Here is a 24,431-nt window from a genome sequence, read left to right on the forward strand (position 1 = left end):
ATGCATTTACATATCACTTAGGCTGCTAATGAATCTCTTTTCAAAGCCTCAACAAGGTGATAGGAAAGGATGCCTGTCCTCCATAATCCACCAGTATAGATGATGCTTATGGCTACTGAGTTCAAATTCCAGACCTTTGCCATCTGCATGTAGAAAGCAAATGTTTTCACAATATGAAAGAAATAGTTCTCTTTTGATATAATTGCATAATTCTAAGATCAGCACCCATCTGTGTATATATTTTTTCTTTTAGCCTATGGTAATGGCTTTATTTGGCAACTTAGTGTTTCCCTTTTTCTTCCTAACAGCAGGTGAAAGAATTCATAAATCTGCCATGAACAGTTGCCAATGAATATTCATATCTGAGATGTCTGATTGCAGTAGTTTGACATTTTTATTTGATTTTCATCAAGAAAAAGAAAATCTTTGTTTCTTGACTCACAATACCATGTAATCGGTTTCTCTACATTATGCATTATCCTGAATAACTGGTTTACTTATTGTAATTATCAGTATCACATAACTAATTTACTTAAGAATTTTCCTACAATTAAGAAACAGATGTAATTAAGAATTTATCTCACAATCATTACAGACAGTATATCTTTGTGTTTTATTGAATATTATGTATGGAACTTACCCACTAGGCACAATCTCTTAAATCTGTGATCTAGCTGCCTTTTATACTCTGTGTCCCCTGTTGGATGGGCTGATGGTGTGTCTGTTGGTTTAGAAGCCATATGGACTGATGACAGATGCTTAATGGGATATATATTTTATACAGCTTTGCTATACGAACAAGGTGACATAGTTGAATCAGTAAGAACATGGGTTCAGAATAATTTAAGCAGCATTTGTTATTTTGCAAAAGTCAAAGAATTTATAAGAGCTAAATTCATTACAATTTAATAAAACCTCCCTTTAGATGGATTATTTCTGATGTGCTTATTAACTAAAGAACACTTGTGAATCATGTGGAAAGCTTGCAAAATGGAACAATTTGGGCCACACCCTGGGATCATCCTCTTCCATACATCTGGAGTGGAGTGCAGTAAAAGCTGATACTTCTAACACTTTGTAGATGATGACGATGATGCTTTTCAGTGCTTGTGCAGTGCTGTCTACCTGTTGGTTTTCTATTAAAATGTAGAAAATCCGAAATGAACCTTTTGTTAATAAAGAAATTTAGCTTTCCAGACAGATTGCAAAAATCTGTGTAGGGGGAAGGGCATTCGTTATATGCAATTCAGTATTTCAATCCAAAAAGTAACTGTCTGTAATCCCTGCAGTAAAGATTCATTCACATATGGCATGTTTTATGAGATAAGAAATTCAAAACTGACCAATAATGCTTGCCTTTTAAAAATCTTCTATGAAGTAGATTCTGAGTTTAGTAGCTCCACCTTATTTTTAATTGGAAAGCTAAATATAATATAGCAGTAAATTACTGCATTTCTGATCTTAATCACCCATAAACCAAGTAGCAAAGAAATTTTATATAACAAATTGGAAGAAAAAGCCATGGGTATTAGAATATGTTTCTGTAGATGGAACTACAGGCAGGCCTGCTTTTCATCCCACCCTGCTCCTGGCCTGGGTAGCTCAATCAGTAGAGTATGGGACTCTTAATCACAAGGTCGTGGGTTCAAGCCCCACATTGGGTGCCAATTGAAGGCATAAATCACAAACAATCCCACACCAGTTTGGAATTATGACCAATAGAGAGGTTATTTATTTAAAGGGGAAAAACTTACAGATCACCATCCCAGACAACAGCCCTCTGCCCAATCAAGAAGGGAGCCTACTCACTGGTAGTGAAGCTAGAAGCCAGAGAGCGAGAAAAGACAGTTGCTGCTTTTTTAAAGAAAGAGTGACCATGCCCCAATGGGCTGGTATCTCAGAAGCTATTGGCTGAAGGAGCAGAACGAACTCCTGCAACATGTTTCCCTGACCTGTTACTAAAGTCAGAGCATTGATTTTTGGCTGTAATATATGAAATACTGATTGGTGTGTTTTTGAAAAGTAGTTGCATGCTTGCTGCTTTTTTGAAATTATCTCTTTTTTTAAATTTCAATCTATTTTTATTACCAGAATCAGTGTTTACAATCCACTGATTCTCAACAACAACAATTAGCACAAAGTTTTGTTCTGGTTATGATGATTTTCCAAACTTTGAAGACACCAATGGTTTCTAACTTGTTTTCTCTACTTTGAACCATCTATTCCTTTTTACAACACTCAACTTCGACCACAGACATATTTATAAAACACTAATGTGAATGATCACACATCTTTTTATCCTAATTAAAATATATCAACATCTTTAGAATAAGAAAGACACTTCTTATCACAAAATTATCAAAATCTGGCCCCAGAATATGGCTTTAGCTTTGTTACTAAATCTTGTATTTAATCTTCCAAAAAGCAACCTGAAATTCCTTAAAAATATATGTTCTCATTACCCAATCTTCTATTCTTAACCATTTTTATTTCTATTTTACATTTCTGAATTTTCCTTAGTTTGATATAACTCAGATCTTTCATAGACTTCTTTAGAATTTTTTTTGCAATGGCTCTAGTCTGTAGTATCTGTTGTCTGGATTGACTTTGTACTTCTAAACACACAAACACACCTTACAAAGAGGTGGTTATTACTCTGCAAGATCACCCTGTCATGTCATGGCAGTTTCATTGTTTTGTGAAGTCTTAGGGTCAAGTTTCAATATGAAAAAAGTAAAAAAATATACAAATGAATCAACTAGCAATGTCATGGGTATTGACAAGTATAACCGAAAGCTAGGTTAAAACTCAGACAGAGAACTCTAATTTTTCAATATATATGAAAACAGAAATTTTGTAGTGATTTAAATAAAGATGCAGCATACTGTCAAACTGTTACTCAGCAAAAGCAAGATAATAGCTTTAAGCCGTCATCATAACTCGGGAATATCCACATTTGAGCAGTGTCATTAGTCATGGTGCAGGCGACACAGAGCATCCTCACACAGACTGGCTAGACTAGCAAAATCAGTAAGTTCTGGGTTCAAGTGAGAAACTCTGCCTCAATACATAAGATAGAGAGCAATTGAGAAAGACAGTGTCAACCTCTGGCCTCAATAACTGTGTAAGTGCATACCTGTACACAATGTGCAGCCATGGGCATTTACACTACATGCATTAGGATGTGTTTGGAAAGAGGTCTGTGAAAAATAAGAAACATCTGTAAACAATTAAAAGCAAACATCAGTTATATAAATGCTTTTATGGGACCTGAACATGAATTGCTTGAACATGAGAGCTAGTTGTACAAATGCTCACCATGAGGAGTGGGCAGATGTTGGAAGTCTGATTGTCAGACCTCCTGTGGGCATGATAACATTATAGTCAGAGACTGCTCATTCGTTTCCCGACTGCCCAGACCCAAATAATCACACAGAAACTATATTAATTACAAAACTGTTTGTACAATGACTCAGGCATATTTCTAGCTATCTCTTAATTCTTGAATAAGCCATTTCTATTAATGTGTGTATTGTCATGAAGCTGTGGCCTATGGTAAGGTTCTGTCCCATGTCTGCCTCCTTTAGGCAACTACATGGCATCTCCTTGACTCTGCCTACTCTATATATCTGTGTTCAGATATTCCTCCTGGCTTTACTCTGCTAAGCTATTGGCCAAAACAGCTTTATTCATCAACCAATAAAAAACAATACATATACAGAAGGATGTCCCACATCATAAAAGCGGTAAGGAGTAGACTGAGTAAAAAGTCTCCTTGCCACCCAGGGCCGTGGTGATGTCTTAGCTGGGCTGCTGCCAAGGGCTATGTCTAGATCCCTGGTTTTACTGTAGGCAGGTCTGTGTTGATGTTCATGGCTCCTTTTTGCGCTCAAGTGCCATGATGATTCCAGTAGGCTGGGCCACCTCATGGGGCTGTGTTTGAGTCTACGGGCCACTCTGGTAGTGGGGACGAGATGATGTGGACAGCTTTCACTGCCCCCAGGGGACATGATGAACCCTAGACCTAGGATGCTTCTGAGGACCATGTCTGGATCCATGGTCCTACCACAGTCAAGGTCTATGTTGATATCCATTGTCCACCTTTCCACCAAAGGCCACGTGAAGCCTGGAGTCTGGACCACAACCTGTGATCTTGTTGGTGTCCAGAGGCCATGCTGCTGCCAGAATCATGCTGATCTGAGTAGTCGGGGCTACCATTTGGAGTTAGATTATAAAACAGGCCGAGCTGCTACCTGGGATCATGTCTGGGTCCCTGGACCAGCTGTAGCTGAGGTGTGTGTTGAAATCTGTGGCCCAAGTTGACACTAGGTCCCATATAGAGGCCTGATATCTGGGCTGGAGCCTACAGCTAAATTGGAGTTAGGGGAGCCATGCCACAGTGGTGGCCATACCGATAAGGGTGGCCTGTGTTGTCACCATGGCGATGGTGTCATTGGAGCCCAGGCTGTTGGCAAGGGCCATGTCTTGATGGAGTTGAAGAATAGTTAGTTATAGTTTTCCTTAGTTATGATAAAGATAAAATAGATGTAAATATTGTAATTTTTACTTGATAACTGTTTTGTTATGTGTAATTTTGCTATGTTAAAGTTAAAGCCTTTCTTTTTTGTTTAAACAGAAAAAGGGGAAATGATGGAGGAAGGTCATTGGTTAAGTAATAAAGAAACTGCTTGGCCTCATAGGTTAAAACGTAGGTCAGAGGAGTAAACAGAACAGAATTCTGGGAGGAAGAGGAAGTGATCTCAGAGGCCATGCTCCCCTCTCCCGGGCAGACACAATGAAGCTCTGACCCTGGATGGATGTCGGCTAGAATCTTCCTGGTAAGCGCACCTTGGGGTGCTACACACATTATTAGAAATGGACTAGTTCAGGTGTGAGAGTTGGCCAAGAAGAGGCTAGATATAGTGGGCCAAGCAGTGTTTAAAAGAATACAGTTTGTGTGTTGTTATTTCGGGGGGATAAGCTAGCCAGGCGACCAGGAGCTGGGGCAGCAGGGACACAGCCGGCAGCTCCTTCAACAATGTCTGGGTTGGTGACCATAGTGACCAGGGTCTGTTTTGATGTATGTGACTCTTGCTGCCACCGAGGTCTGTGAGGATACCCACCCATTCATGTGAGTCTAGGTTGGTGTCCAAGGACCAGAATACATGCAGAACTGAGAGGCCCGCACCGCTAGTCAATGTATTGGTGATATTTGGGTCAGACCTGCAGATGAGAACCATGTCTGGGTCCATGGTCCTACTGCCGCAGTATCTATGCTGATGTACGATGTTCCTGTTACCATGGAACGTCATACAGACACCTGAGATCAAGGGCCATGCTGGTGTCTGAGAGCTGTATGCTGCTGGAGCTGTGATGTCCTTCAGACACAGCTGCTGCCGAGGACCATGTCAGGGTCCGTGGTCCTACTTGCGGCTGAAGTCTGTGCTGAAGTCCACGTGCTGTATTGCCACCAAAGGTCACATCAGGACTTGGTGGTAACTGGCAGCCATGTGGCTTCCAGGACCATTCCCACCTGCCTCCTCAAGAGATCTTAGGAACTACGCAAGATGAAATTAGAGTGCCACGCTGAATGGCCTTACCCTTCGCTGGCCCTGAGAAAGTTGCCCTTTCCTCTTCCTGGACAATATAGCAAGAGAGCTGACCTTGAACATTTGAGAGATGGCCCCCACCCCTCACCACAGGCAAGGATTTTAAACCCCTAACTGAGGGCATGCAATAAGGGGAGCTGACTCAACCTCTTCAGCAAAGGCTGGTGGCCTCAGGGGCTGAGACTGACCAGCTCACTATCACCCAGGCCCACAGCAGGGCCTTGGGTTGATCCACCCTACCATCTACCCCATTTAGGGCCTGTTGGAGCTCCTTACGGGACTTGTCCAGTAGAACAATTCCTGCAGATCGCCATGACTCGGCCAACCCAACCACAGGCTATCCCAGAAGAGTTCTGGTGAGGATCCAGGGATGACGGTGTACCAGAGACCAGAGGTCTTGAATCAGATCAGTGACACACTGCAATAGACATTTTCTAGTAAATCTGATTGTGGCAAAAGGGTGTACTGCGTGACACACCACAGCTCCCAGTGCCACCAGCACGAACAAAGAGCTGTTGGAGTGGCGGGGAAAGGTGGAGTAGGGAAGAGGCCTTTTTGTTGTTTGTTGTTTTGTTTTCTATCCCTATTTTTCTTTCATGTGTTTACTCGATTTGTTTTGTTCTGGCTTGATTTTTTAAAAATTTTCTGTTGGGAGGATCTGCAGGGGTGAGAGGAGCCTGCCGGGGACTAGGAGGTGAGTGGAATTGGGGTGCATGATGTGAAATTCCCAAAGAATCACTAAAGAAATTATGTTTAAAAAAGAAAACCAAGCAAATGCTCATCATCCATTTTGTGAGAGGGAGAGATGAACAAGGAATTTGGACATCAAAGGAGTGAATGAAAGAGAAAAAGAAGAAAACGTGTTTAGCATCTTGAGAAATAGGCCTTTTAGGAAAGGAATGATGAACTTTAACTTTGTAAAGATTATTAAAACTTTTGGATTTTTTTGCATAATACAGTCTCAAATTTTAGACGTTCTAAAACTTTATTTTTACATTTTTCCTTTCCCTCCCTCCTTCCCTCCCTCCCTCCCTCCCTCCCTCCTTCCCTCCCTCCCTTCCTCCCTCCCGTCATTCCTTTTTGATTTTTGAGACAGCATGTCCTATAGTCTATACTAGTCTCTAACTCATTGTCTAATTGAGAATGCTGTGATCTTTTTCTCACTCTATTCCAACTATAGAGATTAGAGAACAGCACCAACAGGCTCTATTTATACAGATCTTGGGATCAAAACCAGAACTACATATATGCTAGGTGCTCACCCTACCAATTGAGCTACATGTTCATACTCAACATTCTGAAATTTCAGATACTTGGCAGTGTAAATTGTCACTGTGGACATAGCACATGGGATTTTCTGGAAGTTGGGTGCTGAACAAAACTCATGCGGATCAATTTGGGGTTTACCCAGCAGTCCCAGCATGAGTGACATACGTGCAAAGGACCCTCCCATGAGCCATGCCTTTCTGGAATACTTCATTTTTTCACTCTGTTTTAATGGTTTCCTCCTTCTCTATATTTCATTTTTCCTAGTCAGAAAAGTTCACCTCCATACCATTCCGATTACTTTCCATCTCTCCATCAAGCCCTTCACAGGAGGCTCTGAGGATGTGGTAAGACCACATATGAATAGCTTAAAAATTTCCCATAACTTCATCAGCCACAACCTCTGGGAAAATTATATCCTCTTCCTGCTTTGCTGGTGGCGGCAGCTACAAATCTGCTGGCCCTGCTGGATGGCACATGGCAACTCTTCTGTCCAGCAGACATGCTCTAGACAATCCCCCTTTCTCCTAAGTCTGCCTTGCTGCTAAAAGTTAATTTAACACTCTAGTGAGCTTGAGCTAAGGAAGCAGATGTGGATGTGGTATCTTGTGAAGTCTACTATCAAGGACTAGGCGTTTGGATGCATTTGTGGTTGACCAGTTAGTTCTCGTTGCTGTTCTTCTTCCTACTCTAAATCCACACCCCTTGAGTCCCTGAAGCCATGAAACCATGCTTGTCTTTATGCAATGGCATGTGTTTACAAAGTGACTGTATATAAATCATTGAGTGAGAGCCTTGATTTGACAAAAGGAAATAAATAAGATTCAAAGTGGCTCTGTGACTTCCCCAGAATGATGCTTAACCCAGGAGACCTACACGTTGATACTATTCCCAGCACGCTCAGGATTCTTTCAATAATATGAATTTACAGAGAAGAATCTTTGTTCATGATAATTTTAATTTCATTTTTACTAAAGTATTATTGTTTCAGGGGGCATTGTAAAGGGGAATAATATATCAGAATTATAAATAAAGTAAGTTCTCTAATAACAATTATGTCACAGCTAGTGGTGAAAGGAAGAATTCCCGACAATTTTTCCCACACTATTTTTGTAGCAGTATTTTAACTGAATGCCCATTTTGGTTTTATTTATTTATTTATTTATGAAAGTCCAAGGACCACCCTCCTCCATCCAGGTCTAGTAAGGTGAGCACCCAAACTGCCTAGGCTCCCACAAAGCCAGTATGTGCAGTAGGATCAAAGAACCCATTGCCATTGTTCTTGAGTTCTCAGTAGTCAGTAGCCCATTTTGGTTTTGCATTTTAGCAGTGTTCTCAGAACAAACATAAAAGTGCTTGTCTTTTACATATTCATATTGTAACGGCCTCAGCTAAAACAAGAGGAGTTACCCTCCATCTGTTCCTAGCTAGCACTACCTCATGACCTTCAACTGCCAGTGTTTGCAGCTTTTCCTTGCAAACTTGAACATAAATTTCTCTTCTTCTTAATTCTCAAGCAATCATCCCAATGACTTCATACACGCAATGAATGATGCTCAATTCCGTAGAAGCTAGCAACAAGTCAGCAGAAACCTCCATTTACAATAAATTCCTGTCATGATATTGCCTCCTCCCCGCCCCGCCCCAGGAAAGCAGTATGCACATTCTCTCCATTTTCTAGGATTGCAGCACAATTAACATCCTCTTACATATAAATTAGTTATACGGTTTCATACACCTGCCATGAACGCAAAAATCATGTGAGTTACTTCTTCATTTGGTATGGCCTTATTCTCATCTAGAAACTGAAGTGGAAGAAATGGTTTTGTTTGTTTGATTTCCCCTAACCCTCCAGTATAATCTGAAGGGGAAAGAGACTGATATAAATGAGAATAAAGGCATCAACAACTATTTAATGACTTTTATGTGACATGAGAAATTTTATGGAAAGGAAAATGAAAAGTAGTTACAGTTGTGTGGTTCTATACTTGACCTGATGAAGAAACAGTCTGTCTTGGGGAGTCGGATTGGACAGGGTGGCAGGAGCTATCTAATAGTAGACTGCCAGAAACACAGGAAGGTCTGTGGATTCAGAGCCTTCTTATCATTTACTTCTTCAGAGATAAGACTGTCTCTTTCCTGTGGGGACAGAGAAGGTCTCAAATGGATCTTACATCCTTATCTCTGGAAAGGAAAGAGTCCTAAGTTTGTGATCTAACTTGGGAGGCAAAGGTATGGTAAAGGAGAGTGACTCTGGGGATTTGACAAATCCCAGTGGAACATAATCAAGGGCAGTGTCCCCAGCCCTATCAAAAAAACTAGATAATATGTAGTAGGTATGTTTAAGCGATCTGAAGTTTCTTTTATCATCAATTAACTTTAACAGCTTCAAATCTTTGTCATTGACCACACCATTGCCTTAGTCTAATATGTCATCATCCAAGAAAGGAAATACAAAAAAAAAAAAACTGTCTTCACACCTAATAAAGTCAACTTTCTAGAAAAATCAACAAATTATACAACTTTTCATCAAAAAAGCTGTATTTTTTTAAATTTTGTCATACCATGCCATCAGTGATTCCTGTTGTGAAGGATAAAAGATACCTTCTAGACTCTGAGCTCAACTTAGTTAAATAACGTGAGGTCACAGTTCATTTATCTCTCCTTGGAGTTTCTATGTCCTCTTCCTTCCTGGTGAGACACTTTCTTCTCTCTTTGTGCTGATGAATTTCTACATACATTTTGAGATCCAGCTTTGATGAAAATTGTTTTCCTAAGTAGTCTATTGGTTTTTGAAAGTCAGCTTGAGTTGACCACTGTCACTGTCACACACCCAAGAATGCTTCATCTTATACACATCCTATATTCTATGATAGCATTTGCTCTGTTGTCTTTTAAGTAGAAATCCCTTTACTTCTCAAGTACATTAAACTTTAAACTCATTTGAGCTTCTTGGCTAGATTTCCTTGCCTTGGGTAAAGATAGAATATAGTTGGTAGTCACGTTCATTGACTTACTAAGCACATGGGATTAGTTATGTTGAAATATATGTTAATGATGAGATTTTCTATTTTTACTGCAAAGACAATAGCAACCCCCACATTCAGAGTCTCAATTACCAAGAATGCTAATCATGACAGGCTCTTTTCATATATCTTGGCTTAAAGAATATGAGTTAAATTACTTTCCAATAAATACTTGCCTTCTAGAAGTAAGGCTATTTTCTTTATCATTGCTGTAGTCATGCTGGTACTTAAAAGGATTGTTTTGTTATGAAATATAAGCTTTTCTAATGTGAAAACATACAACATTTCTAGGTGAGTGAGCATTTCCCAGGAGCCCTGGATAGTGCTTGGCAGTGTAATTTATTATGGGTTGCTTCACTGAATCAAATGAGGTTGTTTCGCAAATTCACTCTTATTTAATATGTACTGGGCCATGGATTAATAAAGTAATAAATGTTTAAAAAAAAAAAAAAATATATATATATATATATGAACACTATTGTTCAAATATGTTATGATTTTATGCTTACATTTCAGGGTTTCTTCAATTTATAAATACCAAAGTATTTTTATTTTGATAATATTTACCTTGGATTATATTTTAAGTAAAATATTCCTCATTCTGTGCAAGAAAGTAGATTGGGTAATTTCTCACTTCAACTCATTTTGTTCCAGAATATCAGTTAAGGTAACAACCTCCTTCACTTTACTTTGATGAATAGAAAAATTATTCAGCAGACATCCCAGAAGTAATCATGAGAATCTCTTAGTTTCTGCATTTCACATCCCTTCTTCACTTTGGTCCCATCCATTATGTCTCCAGGGTAGGAGTGCCTGAAACTCAAGCTGACTTCATACATTTTACTCCTAGCCATAGGCCTTTATTTTGACATTCTTAAAAAATTTTGCCACTGGATGTCTGTAGATGTATGGAAAAGCCTTTAGGATAAGCATCAGTATGTCATGAATAAAAGAAAACTATATTTATTTGTTTATTTTTAAACGTGTGGTCACAAAATTATGTGCTGGTGTTCAGCAATTAGTCCAAAAGATTATCCGTATGTATACAATTTGGAAAACTAAATACCTAAAGTGAAGCTAGATAATGATTTGTATGTCCATAAAGATTATCTCCATGCAAACTATAAGACAAGATTTGTACTGAAATAATTAAGCAATAAGTGACACGATGTAGGACCACACATTACAGTTTTCAAGGTCAAGAGAGATTTTAATAATGCACGATCCTTGTCTGACTAACAGATTTAGCAAAGCTAAATGGAAAGCAGTTAGAATGGCAGGGAATCAGAATTTAAATTATTGAGCAATGGAACTGTCGTTAAAAATGTCAAGCTTGGAGTTTATTTTCCCTAAGGACATCTCACAGAATATTCTAGTTCTACACTGTGACTTTTTCTTTTCTTCCTTTTTTTATATATCAGAAACTGTATGAAGTAATATTATTTCCACACTGCTGCTCAAATTATAGGCACCGATGGGTTGCATTTTTATATGATTTTGTTATTTTTATTCACATAAGGTTCTGAACCAATAATTTTGTAAACCCAGGAATTCAAATTACAAGGGAAAAAAATTCAACAGTCATAGACATTTGAACCATCAGTTTTTAAATTTATTAGAATTAAGTGTAGTGAATTTAATAATTGTACCAAAACACCTGAGAAATTAGAATTATTGTTTCCTTTCTAATTCTATGCCTAACACTAAGTGGTAGTAACAAGCAGCTTGTAGGCTAACACCATTCCAGGAGCCCTATTGAAGTGATTCCTACAGAAGATATACATTCTGAAATGTATGTCTTCTTGACTGTCATTGCTAATCTACCACAGCCTACATGGGCATAAAAGTATATATCATATAATGGGGTTTAAGTAAGGTTGATAATGTGCTTGTTGTACTAAGAAGAGGAACTGAATTTCACCATCAGAACACTTGTAACACTGCAGGCATGGTAGCATGTGCTTGTAATCCCAGAAATGAAGACGTAGATACAGTAGCCTCCCGGGGACTCACAGTTTAGCCAGTACAGCCTCCTTGGCAAGTTCCAAGCTTTTATTATGACATTCATCAAAATGTACAAACTCCTTTTGAAAAAGTAAAACTTGATTCATTTTCTGTGAGCCTCTATGACCCCAGATTAGTTGAATCTGTGGGTTTCCTTGGGGTTTTCTTGACCCCTCTGGCTCACACAATTCTTCTCCCCATCTCCCACCTCTCAATATTTGGCTGGGGATCTGTGTATCTGTTTTTATCGGTTGCTGGATGAAGCCCCTCTGATGAGCATCTATGAGTATGGCAGAAGATCGTTAGTGCTATTACACTGACATTTTCTTGTCCAGTTGTGTTTGATTCTATCCTATGTCTCTGTGCTATTCAGCCTCTGGGTCCTGAAACTCCAGGTAGTGATAGGAGCAGAATTCTGCTCTCAGATGGGTCTCAGGCTGAACTAGTCATTGGTTGTACACTTCCGGATTTCAGTGCCACTTTTACCCCTGCTCATCTTGTAAGCAGGACAATTTTTAGGTCAAAGATCATAGGGCTTGATTGGCGTCCCAGGCCCTCCACTAGAAGTCTTGCCTGATTAACAAGATGGACAATTCAGACTTCATCTCCTCTATCGCTAGGAGTCTTAGCTATCGTCACCCTTGTAGATTCCTGGGAGTTTCCACTGCACTAGGTTTCTACCTTACCCGAAAATGCCCCATCTTTCCAGTTGTCTTTTCAGTACTCTCCTCCTTTACACTCCCCTCTACCGGATCCGTCCCGTTCTCATCCACACCTGTTCCCAGTACACCTGTGAAATCTATAATATTTCCCTTTTCAAAGAAGATCTAAGTGCCGTCCCCCACTTGATCTCTCCTTGTTGCTTAACTTCTCTTATTCTGTGAATTATAGCATGGCTATCCTTTACTTTACTTTACAGCTCTTATAAATGAATGCATATTACGCTTATCTTTCTAAGACTGGGAACCAACAACCAGGGTGCATGCATGGATCTGACCTAGGACCTCTGCATATATATTACAGTTGTGTAACTTGCTCTTCTTGGGGGACTCCTAACACTGGGAGCAGGGAGCAGGGTCTGTCTTTGACTCTTTTGTCAGATTTTGGGACCCTATTCCTCATACTGCATTGTCTTGTCCAGCCTTAATATGAGCGGAGTAGTTTTACTGCAACTTGATATGAAATGTTTGGTTGATATCCACGAAAGGTCTTCCCTTTTCTAAATAGAAAAGAGTGGATGAGGGAGATGGCAGAAGGGGAGGTACTGGGAGGAGGTGGGGAGAGGAGAAGTTGTAGTTGGGATATAAAAAATATAATATAGTCAATTAAATGTATTATATGTTTTAAAAGCGAAAACTGTCTGTAACACACATACACCACCATATATATACAAATATCAACAAAAAACACAGAGTGAGCTCTGTCCTGTAAATGTGCCCTCAAATCCACATATACCCATATTATGCAAATTCAAACACACACACACACATTGTTGATCACCAATGTCATACTCAGATTTAAAACATTAAGTCCACTAGTTATACTATATTGTAAAATAAATACCACTGTGTATATGTTATCAATAATACTAGTTGAATGAGTTATAGTAGGTAGGCAGAGTTCTGTATAACTATGGGTGTTTTATTTGACCTTAAAAGTTTTTATCAATATATTGCTTTGTAAAACAAAATTATATTTAAATGGTTAATCGACACTACTTCTTGTTCAATTGCTATACTGTTTCAAATTGAGACATTTTATTTCTGAAAGTAGAATTTTAGAATCAATTATAACTGCCTTGTATTTTAGTGGGTACTTCAGCATGATTATATTAATTTAAATATAAAAATCAAGCTACTTATTCAGGAGTTGACGTATAAGAGCACTTCTCAATAGGCTCCTTATTTTAAACCTTACCAACCAAATTACAGTGTAATTGCTTTCATTTGATCTTTTCCTATCTAAAAAGCTGCCTGGAGGGTACAAGCTTCAGTCATCCATTTAATTTGATCAAAGGGTGAGAAGTCTGTGAGTTGTTCAAAGAACTTCCAGATTGAAAGGGGCAAAGACCATTCTAGGTATTTTTACTAATGTATGTGGACAAGAGCATTTAAATTAAAGTAGGTGGGAAAGAAACATAAGGAGATATATGTATGTTTTTATTTTCAACAATGATTTCATTTCAGATTTTGAATCTAAAGCATTATGCATTATGTACAGAATACTACCTGTCGCTGACATAATTGCGCTACCACAGTCAAACAGAAACTTCTCATTCACTTTGTGGGTTCATGTAGTTTGTATATATTTTACTCTTTATTACAATAAACATTAAAATATTATCATTGCAAAAATAGTTATACTACAATTACTTGGTTTTTGATGATTCATGGTAAGATGAACTCCTCTTGGAACTTACAATGGTATATTTAGATTTCCCAATACATCAGTTCTAAAATTTTTGGGCTGTCTTTCTGGATGAAGCATGCTACCTATCTCAGCTTTACAGCTTCTTCACTTCTAAATCTCAAAAAGCATTTCAGTATTCAATGTCCAAACTTGTATTGTGTTCCTTTGTGCCATAAAACTGCCAGTTTATTTCATTTTGTTGGTTAATTTTTGGCAAACAAAACACAAATGAAGGTTGAGGATGTCTTGTTTCCATATAATCAGACTGAAGAAGAGTGAAGAAGGATGATTTCCCCATCCATACGTACTGTAAGTAGGCACACCTGCACCTCTCAACGACTTCCCAGCACCCTGGGATTTTCTCAAGGGCTTGATGCGCTCTGATTTAATGAACTGTATGTTAAGTGTTCAGTCCTTTCTCGTGGCATGGTAAAGTCCTTGAGTGAGTTGGAGAACGGAGTAAACTCTCTCATCATCATCAGCTACATTTTAGCTACATTTTAACTCAAATGTGTGCTTACCAAACAGTGATAAGCACAGGGAGGTGGTTCAACAAGGCAGATGTTCATTGTTCATACATTTGAGATTATTAATGCTGACATAGGTCACTATTATTTTACAAGGCAAAAGGAAATGGCTGACAATCTAAGGTGTCCTACACTTGTTTAGTTCTTATTTCTCTCCTTGATTTCTAGAATTTAAAGTTAAGAAAAAAAATATCTCAGAAAGACAAATGTTAAAATCTCATTACCTCTAAAGGCCAATTTGGCGGCTGTGTGGCTTTATTTTTAAATGCTGCTTTACAGGCTATATATACATCCAACATATACTCCGTACCCAGATTTCTTCCATGGAGAATAAGATTTCCAATAGCTTGCATTAGCCAATTCCTTGTTCTTCTTGCACACCAACTGTTTCAAATACAACCTTCTAAAAGAAATTCTGAAAACAAATGTAATACTTATTTGGATAAAATAGTTCCTAAATATTCCTTATAAAATCCTTACATTTGGGAGGGGAGACTTAACTTGTGGCACAGGCCATGTGTAAAGACAGGATAAGAATGCTTCTCACCAGAGGGATTTTGTCTTCTTGATAGAGTTTTCATTTGGAAGTAGGACTACCCATAATATTTGAGTCTGGTCGTAAAAGTAACCACCAAAATGTCTCATGCCAAGCATTTTAGTTTCTTTTCTGTTGTCATGTGCATATGAAGTTGATTTAATTCACCTTTTAGAGACTGAATTTTCCAAATCAGGCAGGGCATCTTTTCAGCCTCTAGTGAGAATTCCTCATGTTACGACCCAACATCGAGGAGAGACAGAAAGAGAAAGGCTCTGTGCAGAGAAAAGGGATCGCATGGCTATCAGTCAGAGAGGGATTCAAGAACCTGCTTGGCTTTATCACACCTTGTTTAAGTAGAAATATACCAGGTCTTGGGCAAACTGTATAAGTTGTCACCCCCCACACACACACACAAATTATCTAAACATCCTCCAACTACCTGCCTCTCTCTGCCCTGTCACAATGGAGATAAAGGACAGAGGACAGTCACATCATTCTAAAGGAAGCCTACTAGGCTCCCTAGCTAAGGACTGGCATTTTAATGCCACTATAGGTTTGGTTATAATATCCCTTTTCAACATTTATTATAAATCACCACATGATCTATTCTTACTTCATTTTAGAAATATCTTTTGCGAATAATAATACACACATTTATTGGCAGAAGGCAAAAACATTAGCTTCTTTTTAGGCATGATAATTACATACACATTTCAATTTTTCTAAGGCTAGCTATTTTCGGCCTAGTATGGATTCATCTCAGAAATGGACCTTAATTCTGAATCTATGTTTCCTGTAAAAATAAAATCTACATTTCTCCTCTCTTATATTTCAAATTTAGACTTTGTCCATTTAATGGTAGTTCTCGTTGATTCACCTTTCTAGACAAACTTTTTTCTTTCTTTGTTATCTTCTATGATTTCCTTAATCCTAAACTCCTTTATGAACAAGAAAAGAACATAGCTTCTCTCTCAGAAAAAGAGTTCTCTCTAGTATAGATATGATATTTTCACTGATATATCAAAACTTAGGTATAGGAAACTCTCTAGATAATAAAGTATTACCTACTAGTTTTAAAATAGTTTACTTATGCTGTTATATTTCTGATCATAAATTATACTGGATATAGACTTTAATATGATTCATTCCATGATGTTTCTGTTGTTAAATTTCCTGAGTATGTGTAATATAGAAATCATAAGGAAAATAACTTCACCTACTAGTTTTAAAGTAGCATAGTTTATGCTGTTATGCTTCTGATCATAAGTTATGCTGGATATAGACTTTATTATGAATCATTCCATGTTGTTTCTGTTAGAAAATGTGAGTATGTAGAATATAAAAATCATAAGGAAAATAAATTCAATAAAAAGTACTTTGTAAATTATTTTTATAATAATTAATTGTTTTCCAATTATAATGAAAGTAAATAAAAAACTCTGACTCTCATGTCTTTATTTTACTCTTGTTTTAATTTTGAGATTATAATAGAAGTACATTTATATTTTCCCTTTCCTCACTCCACACCGTCCCCTATGCTGCCCCCATGCTACTTCAAATTCATGACTTTTTGTTTCATTAATTGTTATTGCATGTGGATACATTTATTCCTAAATGTAACCTATTTAGTCTTCTTAAAACATTTAAATTCTTGCAGTGTTTTTTTTTTTTTGAAGAAAACATTACAATTAGCTAAAAATGAAGTTTTGGCCAAAACACAAATATGCAATGACTTAATTACATGTTTCTTCTCTTAGGTATGCCATGAAACATTAAAAATAATTACTTGCATTAGTAATATTATTACTGCATAAATATTTTACTTCCAAATCAAAGTATTTTAGCTTAAAATACCAAGATAAGCCTTCCAAAAAATAGACTAGAAATTAATATCTACAACTGTTTCATTTGTGTAAAACTGTGTCATCTTCATAGACTTTGCATATTCATTAAATAATTTAATTCTCACCAAGTTCTGAGCAATATAAATCATCAGACTTATTATATCAATTAGAAATATAATTTACCATACAAAAGTGACATGTGCAATATAATTGTTATTTGAAACCAAGTAATATTAGTTGCCTCTAGGTTATTGGAAATGAAGACTTGCATTTTTGTTTTGCTGTTAATTTACATGACGCTTTTACTACCGCAAATAAACATTCATGCATCATTTGTTGAATTATCTGTGTACACTGCACAGGTGTTCATGTGTAGTATCATGGGTTTTATCAATGAAATGGAGAATATTCCCTAGAAAGTATCACCAAAATAATCATTTCTACTCCCTATAATCAGATTGGAAAAACTAATGTCTCATGATAACCACAACTGCCACTTTAGGAACTAATTACAGCTTTTAACCATGTTGAGCAAAGAGCTGCAACAGAAATTTTGTGTTGGCTTTAGTTTCAATGACTCTGCTCCACACATGTCATTTGACTTTGTCCCTTGCACTCACTCAAACTTTACACTCAGTAACTAATAGTTAAGTAACCCCCGCCCCTGCCGCCAACTTGCTCATGATAAATGTATCTATTGAACAGAATTTTAAAATTCCTCAAACATCAAATAACCCTCTCAGTCTCGCAAGATATCCTGAATTAGAACAAACCCAATGTGTATCCTAGAGCAACTGGCTTCAGCGGTGTCAATGCCCGGAATCATGGTATGATGACCCCCCCCCCACATTATTAGATAAAGAATAACCTGTGAGTCCTTTCAATTTAGGCAGCATTGTTTATTTGGCTTTTAAAACACCCAGAAAGTAACTGGGATTTAAGTGTCTCTGGTACAAAGTGGCTAGGAGAACAATGTTCCTAAAATGTACCTGTAACCTGTTGCCTGCAAAGCTTGTGTTTGCTGTTGTTATTCAGATATATATGTGTACAGAAATTATCAAATATATGAACATAAATATGTATTTAAGCAAGGAAAGGCTTTGGGGGCATGTTACTGATGGTTGTGAGAAGTACTAATAAATATGATTAGGAAATAAAGAGGATATTAGTTCATAAAATATGAGGAGCTAAGTTTGAACAATGCCTCTTATAAACTTGAAATTCCTTTGCCCTAAACAGAATGATTTATGTGAGGGGTTAAGCGTAAAGAGTGTTTGAAAGAGTGTGACTGTGCTGAGGGTAAAAGGTACCTTCTGATGCCAGTTCATACAGACTAGTGAATATGAGATGTAAAGGATGATAAGGTGCTCAAAATCTAAAGCATCTTATGTGCATTCCAAGAGACAAAGAGTAGAAAAACAAAAACAGAAAAGACTGTGTTTCTAAAATATATTATCCTTATGCATACATAAAAAAATTAAAAGAAAACACTGATTATCCAATAGAAAGTTTTCAGGACAACAACAACAAAAAAGCATTTGCCGAGGGACTCATGAGACATATGTCGATTGGTATTTCTCATTTTAGTGTATTTAAATTCATTATCTAAGTCAGTGATACTACAGATATGTGAAAGCATCAATAATGTAAGTGTAATCTTGTGAAAACAAGCCAAAGTATCAAACACATACACAAAAATAAATTTAAAAAATTTTAAGAAATGACCTATTTAGATACAATCTACAAAAAGAAAGATGATTTTTTAATGTGCAATTAATCACAAAGTTGACATTTATCAGAACCACCTAGGATACATTTTTTAAATTACAGGTTTATTTTACACTTTATTTTTGAAATCTGGTGCATTGGATCTTATTTGGCATCTGAAATCTCCATTTAAACACTCATTTTTATCACTATTCTAGTTTATACACTCCATTTTTGTAATTCCTTGCACATCATCTAGAAACATGTATTCAGAAGTTCATGCATTTTTGGCATGCTCAAATATCTATAAAGCAGACATACTTAATTTGTAGATTGTTTCTGGTTCTACATACAGAGGAATCCACTAGATAGCAGACTCTCACTAGTATCTGAACTTTGGAAACATATCTCATGCATGCATCATTATTGCCCATTGCCTAATTCAGTGTCTGCATTTGATAAATCCTAACTTAAACAATTAAATACAGAGTAATAAAAAGAGGTTCTAAATGTTTTAAGAATTCAACCCTGAATTTAAAATTTATAAGTACATAAAACAATTTAAGAAGCATATAATGACTCTTATCTGACTTTGTAAATGCCAGTTATTTTAGAAATGGGATGAAATTATGACATGTGATACACAAGATGAGCAGAATCAGCGTGCAGTGTTTACATACGCAGCTTAGCTCGGAAATGCTTGACTTTTACATGACCCCTCCTTATTGACTCTACTTACCTGGATTTTTGAATTGAACTTTCAAGTGTCAAGCTCTAAGAGGCAAAAACTGGCATGTAAGTAGTGAGAACTTGAGCTTGTCAGTTATTTATCTATCCACTCACATTTGTGGTTCCTAGACTTTCTATAGATACATAAAATTATGTAGGAGTATGTGACATTTAAGTAGTATATTTCTCTAGGAAACAAAGGGGACTAAAGAGAGGGGGAGGGCATTTGAGAATACTGATGTCCTGCTATATTTAAATAATCCGTATGAAATTTCAACATTTTAAATGTCTATGAAAAGTCGGACATAAATTTTGAATTCTTACTTGACTAAAAAAAAATCCAGGTATTTCTTATTCTTCAAAGAGTAATGTTAAAGCAAAATTATGGTTTGTGCCTGACAAATGTTGACAGATGTCACAATGCAATGGATTAGTCAATATTTAAACCTCTTCTAAGACAAAGTTCATAAGCTCTACAGCAAGTACAAAAAAAAGCTTCCTAATTATTTTAATTATTTCCATCCTAGAATATGGGTGCATTGAATGACTTGTATATTATGGAAATTACTATAGATTTTTTTTTAAAAAAAAATACCCGTGATCAGTAGAGACTTCTGAGGACATTTCAGGTTTTTGGAAACCTCGTGTCTTTTTTTTCCAGTCAACAAAACTTTCTGCGTGAATGTGTGACTTCTTTTATAAAGTGTTCTTTGAATTATGGAAGAAGTTGAACGATTTGCTTTCTGCAAATGTGTGGCAATTCTCAATTCCACAGGCATGCCTTGTGTTTCTAGTTGTAGAGCAAGAACTGAAAACTAAACAGCTTCAAGCTTGGCCCAGACATTGAATACACACTCTACTCTGAAAGCTTGCTTACAAAATTTGATAATTTGACAAAGGAACTGTGGATGCTAGGGAAAGAATTTCAACTTCCACCCAATATTTCCTATTGCCCGAGGCACGCTGAGCATCTGAAGTTGCCACCCAGAAGGACAAGGCTTAGAGCTATTCCTAATTTGATTATTGACCCTGGTGGCCTTGAAGTAGAGAATGGCACTAGCTAAGATAAATAGATTGGAGCAAGAACCAAACAGAAGCCTGGCAGAAGTAGTCTAAAGAATGTAAATTTCCCTGGGACATCCCAGTTAAAGAGGGGAATAGGTTAGTAAACTAGTCACAGTTGATTGACCGGGGAGATAAGTCACCCTGGGAATCTAAGTAAAGGAGTAGAAGAATTTAAGTACCATTAGATTAAACAAGAGTTTTGGGTTAAATGCTCAGGGGAAGAGTTGGTTGTTTGTGTTCAGACCAATACAAAGAAAAATAGTGCCTTTGACTTCTAAGAACCATTAACTCTGTTGTTGTCAGGCTATGCTTCCTATCATCCATCAAGAGTCATCCAAATACAAACAAGGGATAAGGTTTTTATAGTCACACTGACATCATTTCTAACATTTCTCCTTTTATTCGTTGTCCAGAGAGCTCCCTTAGGAACCTTAAAGGTTCTTGATTTATTGTTGATTTAATTTGGGAAAAAAAAGCACAGAGTTAAAGTTTGTGTGTGTGTGTCATAGTTGTATTTTAATTCACATGTTTTCATTGTAAGAGGATCCTTCAGTTCTGATTCCCAATAAAAAAAATCCAGAGCCCTGGTGCCCCCCCCATCTCTGTCATTATGCATCACACAATTTCTTATTCAGCAATGGTCATTTGAACACACATTTATCATTCACTTATTTTTATATTTTAACTACTTTTTCTCATCAATGTAACTATTGTACCATATAAAAACAATTTAATGGAGAAAAAATTATTTAGGCTCATAGTTTCTTCTGTCTACCATGATGCATCTACGTATATGGTGTAATTTCAATAACTTCACAACCAGGCAAACCAAGAAGCAGAGAGCAACACAGTATGGAATATGTATAACCTTCAAAGGTTTTCCCCAATAACGTACTTCTAGATATCTCTGCCAATAGGAACACAGTATTAAAACATGGGCCACTGGGAAATATGTCAGTTCTAAAACACAATGCTTCTGTAATTGAAGTATAAATAACTAAAATTCATCCACATAGAAACAGAAGTTAAATGGGAAAAGGCATTTTAAGAAGTCGTGGATATGATATAGAATTTTTACACTTGATGTTTGTTGGAGGAGGATCCGCTTTTTCATCTCAGCTACCTGGCTAGCTTAGACCTGAAATAATCACACAGAAACTATATTAATTAAAACACTGCTAGGCCCATTAGCTCTAACTTCTTATTGGTTAACTCCTACATATTAATTAACCTATTTCTATTAATCTGTGTTATAACCACGTGGCAGTGGCTTAGTGGCAAAGATTCAGCATATCTAACTCTGGCGGCTCCATGGAGTCTCTGACTCTGTCTTCCTTCTCCCAGAATTCAGTCCAGTTTTCTCTGCCTACCTAAGTTCTGCCCTATCAACAGGCAGTTTCTTTATTCATTAATGGTAATCACAGAACACAGAGGGCATCACCTCTCTTTGTCTGTTTAAATAAAAAGAAATGTTTTAACATAGTAAAATTACACATAACAAAATAGGTATCAAACACAAATTAGTTACAAATAGTTATATCTACTTTATCTTTTATCATAACTAAAGAAAACTATAACTATAACTTTTTCAACTCCATCAAAGACTCCAGAAGTATATAATATTACCAAAGAAAACAGGAAGTGCATTGTAAGCAACTCCCAAGACTCTAGAATTGAAAGAGATATCTCGCTTCCTGGACAGTCACCCAAAGTTCTTTTGTACCATTGGGGAACACAGAGGAGACTTGTTGACTGAGTTTTCTGTCCTGCCCAATCCCCGCAGTCATTAAGTCCCAAAGAAATCACACAGAGATCTACATTAACTATAATCTGATTGGCCCATTAGCTCAGACTTTTTATTCACTCTTATAACTTACATTAGCCCATTATTCTTGTCAATGTTAGCCACATGCCTTGGTACCTTTATCGGCAAGGCAGTCACATCTTGCTTGCTCTGTGGCTGGATCAGGGCAGCAGACCAAGATTCCTCTTCCCAGAATTCTCCTGTTCTCATTTCCTGCCTTTACTTCCTGTCTGGTTGTCCACCTATACTACCTGTCTGGCTACTGCCTAATCAGCATTTTATTAAAGTATAATTGACAGGCTGTAAAACCATTGTCCACAGCAGGAACACCCACATCAGATGTTAGTGTCTCATTCCTTATGGATGATGTCAACAAAAGGTGCAAACAGACAGAGCAGGGTGCTTCCAAAAACAATCCATTGACTTCTGAGCACACAGAATACTTGGATCAGTGGAAGGCTTGGTTGAAACACCATCTTCATAATAAAACTCATTTTTGGAGATATGCCTAACAATTTATCATAAGAATGCTTTCCTTAGGTCTGTTATCTGAAAAGTCATTTCAAAGCAGAGAGGAATGCCCCCAAAATCAAAAACAAAAACAAAGGCCATTGATTTGAGGTTCCTCAACTTTCAGATCAGTGAGAAATAAATTTCTGTTTTTTGTTGTTGTTGTTGTTGTTGTTGTTTGTTTGTTGTTGGTTTTGTTTTGTAAATCCCTTGATCTTAGGTATTTTATTGGATTAGCACAAGTTGAGGAGTGAAACTGGTGTGCCAAGTGTTTTAGCTCCCTACTCATACAATAGCAAACAGTTGTGATGGTTTTGGTCAATGTTAGGGGACGTTTATTCTATTTGTGTTCAGGAGATCATAGACCTGAAATGAGGTCTATGGTATTACACTGCGTTTAGACTTCAGGAAAGTGACTTCCAGAAACTCTAAAGAGGACCCATTTGGTAAAGAATGATGGATTATCAATTATAGACGCTACCTGGTGTCTTTGGCTGGCACCTCCCTCTGAACTTTGAAAATCTGTATATAGGACATGTGACCATTCTTTATAGAGATCCATAATGTTAACACGATATGATTTTTCTTACAAATATTCTGATTCTGTACAAAACTGAAGTCTAAACACTGGTAATCTAAACCATATACAAATCCCACATATTTAAATGATCTTTTCCTTTGGTCTCTTCTGTTATTCAATGGAGCACCAAACCAACTTATGGTACCTACTGTTTGAAGGATGTGGAACTATTAAGGTCTAGGGGTAGAAGATAAATGTTTATCAACTAAGAGCCTCGGAAGATGGCAAAGAAACATGGTAAAGAGAAGAACCATAGTAGATGCAGACCTATTTAGAGACATTCTCACTGTATGAAGTAACTTCTGAGAGGACTGCTTTAGGTTAAATCATCCTTCTCTACTTTAGGATATCAAAGGCACTATGATGCACCATAGGTATTGTATATCTAATCTACTATCTTACAAACAACTGGTTATCTTTGTTGTCCTTTCTGCCATAAAAAGTACTGTAAAGGGATGTTGTAAAGAACAGATACATGCTCATGGTTTTAAAGACTAAAGACCAAGAGACTAGGGACAGGATGCTGCGATTTCTTCCTGCTTTCTGTTTTCCATTGTCCTTATGTCCTTTCCCCAGTGTGTATGCATGCCTAGAGAGACATGAATCGTTCCTGCAGATAACACCACCAATCCTATCTGGTTAGGATGTCAGCCTTATGCCATAGTTAACCTCAATTGCCTGCTAATAACCCCATTTCCCAATGCTGATGCTTTTAAGTTTAATTTAGAGAGAAATAATTTGGACCATAGCATTGCACACTGTGACTTAGTCAGCACTTTATAAGGAAAAAGAGAAAAGTCATCTTAGTCTAAG

At 37.2% G+C, this 24,431-nt stretch overlaps 1 protein-coding gene across 1 annotated transcript in view; it reads left to right on the forward strand.

Moving 5' to 3' along the window:
• Positions 1-17,948: 17,948 nt before the first annotated feature.
• Positions 17,949-24,431, forward strand: part of Robo2 (roundabout guidance receptor 2) — a 651,725-nt gene continuing 645,242 nt past the window's right edge. The window contains exon 1 of the mRNA XM_050148878.1: positions 17,949-18,050. The gene's annotated coding sequence lies outside the window, so the exon portion shown is untranslated. The remainder of the gene's footprint in view (positions 18,051-24,431) is intronic.

The sequence above is a fragment of the Alexandromys fortis genome, unplaced genomic scaffold (genome assembly GCF_014885135.2).
Source record: "Alexandromys fortis isolate MF-2015 unplaced genomic scaffold, M_Fortis_MF-2015_v1.1 scaffold_4, whole genome shotgun sequence".
In the NCBI taxonomy this organism is placed as follows: Eukaryota; Metazoa; Chordata; class Mammalia; order Rodentia; family Cricetidae; genus Alexandromys; species Alexandromys fortis.